This window comes from Cydia splendana, unplaced genomic scaffold (assembly GCF_910591565.1).
Source record: "Cydia splendana unplaced genomic scaffold, ilCydSple1.2 scaffold_123_ctg1, whole genome shotgun sequence".
NCBI classification, from domain to species: domain Eukaryota; kingdom Metazoa; phylum Arthropoda; class Insecta; order Lepidoptera; family Tortricidae; genus Cydia; species Cydia splendana.
Window position 1 is genome coordinate 31,291 of NW_026946847.1, and position 3,578 is coordinate 34,868.

Sequence of the window (3,578 nt, forward strand, 5' to 3'; positions counted from 1 at the left end):
TTGATTATCAGAGTACACCGGTGAGAGGTCTCCATTATGATTTATAGTCCTTTTTCTAGACTCGATATCTGTTTGTATTTTGGCATCGGCGTACATTACCGAGCCCAAGTACTTACAATGCTTTAGATATTTTTTACATGATGTCTCATTTATGGAGGTCGTGCAGGTTTGTTTATTGACAAAAATGTTACAACCAAATATGGGTGCATGTTTACATACCACTCTAAATACATGTGCCTGGAGTAAAACTTATACAAGCTGACTGAAAAAAAAATACAGATTTGATGGTTTGGATATTCATTATCAATCATTTCGTTCTTAATAGGTACATGAATATTTGCATAAGAAGAAGAAGAAGAAGAAGAAATACATTTATTTTAACGTCACAACATAGTACATGAAAAAAAAGAAAAGTATGCAGACATAAAACAGATTAGGACGCTAAAATAGGATCCCCACTCAGCATGATGCCGTGGCAGACCGTGGCGCTGGTTTTCTGTGGGGACCTGACTTAATCTGAAATTGAATGGCGACACGTATTACGCCAACGACACACAAATAAATTATTTACATTGATTTAAAAAAAACATGAACATTATTATTCATATAGCTAGGAAAACATAGAAAATTAATACACAAGTGAAAACCAGAAAACAAAAGAACAATCACATGACATAGACTACCGTCTTTAAAATATATATATATATATATGTATATATATATATATATATATATATATATATATATATATATATATGACGGAGGCACGGGCGACGGCAGTGGGCATAGTACCTCAATGTATTACTTCACAGCTAAATCAGTATGCTACCTTTGCTACCAGTGCATGAAATAAACATTCGAACTCGTTAACCATACTAGTGCCTACTAAAATATCTAGGCGTTATTGGGATGTATTTGGATTGCACTCAAATAAAAGGATCGCATAAAATCGTTCAAGTCTTTATTCAAGTCAAGCTAGGCCGGCTCCAACCGTACACCTCTGACCCGAGAAGATTTAGCCCTATTTGGGACCGGCAACAAACTCGGCGGGACACGTCTTTTCAAAACAACACTTCTTCTCTTTATTTTACAAAGGTAAGGTTCTAATCACACGTAAGAAATCAAAATAACACTTGGAATAAAACACTTAGCTAAATGGTTAAAGAACGTTGGATTCTATAAGCTATCAGAATAATCCTTCAGGTATAAGCCTTCAGGAACGTGGCGAGTTAGGCACGAGGTTGGCTAACGAGTACGTCCGACTTCTGGCGCGGTCCGATCAAGACTCCCCACCAGCGGCGGAGCCTCGCTGCTCCAGTCCTCCCGCCTCAACGTCAAGTTGGTCAACCTGCTTGACCAGTCCACCAACATAACGACAAAAATACCAACTCGTGCCTACCTTCACCCAAGAGAAACCTCTTGACGTTTCAAAGCCTTCTACCTGTCATCTTAGTTCAACAATACGCCAATAGACGGCGTTACTCTCTACGTTATGAATTTCGTTACAACTTCCAAATAGCAAACATTGCTAGTAGCCAAACATTGCTAATCATTGTATACAGGCGTCTAAAACTATGAACTGTAACGCTGCAATACGTCCTTCTGGAGTCACGCCCCGACACGGCCGTCCTGCGCTTCACACGTCCCCGTGTGAGCGAGCCGTATCTGAAAAGGAAAATAAATTTGCAACAGTAATTGCTCTAAAGCTCGGTCAACCTGACCATGTGAATAATAATAAAGAGTTGACCATGTCACAAGGTATTGGCTTTATTTTATGACGGTAATGTACCAAAAGTATTCGCATTAAGATAACCGACAACAAATAGTTCATTAACCTTAAACATGATACACAATTTCAAGTCTATTTTCTCTCAAACTCTTTGCTTAACTGACCGATAATCCTGGGCAATACTCCAGGGTGACCGAACCACATGGACAACCCCGGAAGACGACCGACATTCCTGGACAATCCTGGGGTAACCGACAGCTACCTTGCCTTAGCTAGGTAACTCCGAGGACAACCCCAGGACGACCGACTTTCCTGGACAATCCTCAAGAACGACCGAAATCCATGGACAGTTCCTGAGGATGACCGACATTCCTGGACAATCTCTAAGGGTGACCGAACTCCATGGACAACCCCTGAAGACGACCGATATTCCTGGACAATCCTCCAGGGCGACCGAACCACATGGACAACCCCGGAAGACGACCGACATTCCTGGACAATCCTGGGGTAACCGGCAGCCACCTTGCCTTAACCAGGTAACTCCGAGGATAACCCCAGGACGACCGACTTTCCTGGACAATCCTCAAGAACGACCGAAATCCATGGACAGTTCCTGAGGATGACCGATATTCCGGATCTTTTCTCAAGGGCGACCGAAATCCATGGACAGCCCCTAAGAAAGACCAACACACATGAACAATCCTCAAGGACGACCGAACCTCCCGGTCAGCCCCTGAGCACAACAACAACCACAGAAACTCGCTCAAGAGTTCCAAACAGAAGCAAAACATCTCAAAATAATCCCAACGAAATGTGAACGGCTCACCAGATCAATAAAGTATGATGCACGCGTCCAAGACAAAGGTGGTGGTGGTGAAGTCCAACCCAAGCACGACGGCTGATGCTTTCCGCCTTGCAGTTGGCGTTGCTGCAGCAGATGGCGAGATGCACGATGTGGTTTATCGTAGCTGGCTGATACTGAAATCATCATTTGCACGGTATCAGTTCCATCGTGTAAGTAGATTAAAATTCAAGGATTACGAGCGTGCTCTAGAAGAGGATACTAAAACATGTTATCAATGGATACAGGACTTAATTCTTTTATTTCAAATTAAAAGTTAAACTTCATTGAGTGTGTTTTGTTTTACTCTATGTATAAACACGTGTTCCAAAAGTTAATAAAACTCTTAAAAAAAATAACACGAAAAGTGACAGCTAATTAGTTTAGCAATTACACTCAAAATAAAAATCACTAATAAACAATTAGAACGAAACCTGTCCTTTTATTTCCAAATCTCCAGCACAGAAGATACTGCACAGCTGCTTCTGTGTCAGGGGCGTAATGGTGTCTGCAAGTTCGCTCGGCTCTGACTGCAGGACACTGTAACATCAATTTTCATATGCGTAGCTCATGTTTCCATAGTATGCACGATTTGTGATCTATCACGGCATTACGGGCAATAATTTGTCGCAATTTTATTAATTACTAAACGTAAAGATTACATAATCCTATGCATTGGCAAATCAGCAGGATCAATTTCTAACGGTGCATTGTATTTTCATGAAAAAATTTTTTTTGAGGGTAGATGCACAAGTGAGCGATGAAATAATATCACGTCGCGACAGCCAATATCTGGTTTTAATTAACAATATGGATTTCACATCAAAATAACTTAAGATCGCTTCGATTTAAATGGATTTTAAAAATTAATTGTATTTTCATGAAAAATCAATTATTGAGGGTAGATTCACAAGTGAGCGATGAAATAATATCACGTCGTGATGGTTAATACTTGGTTTTAATTAACAGTATGGATTTCAAATCAAAATAACTCAAGATCGCTTCGAT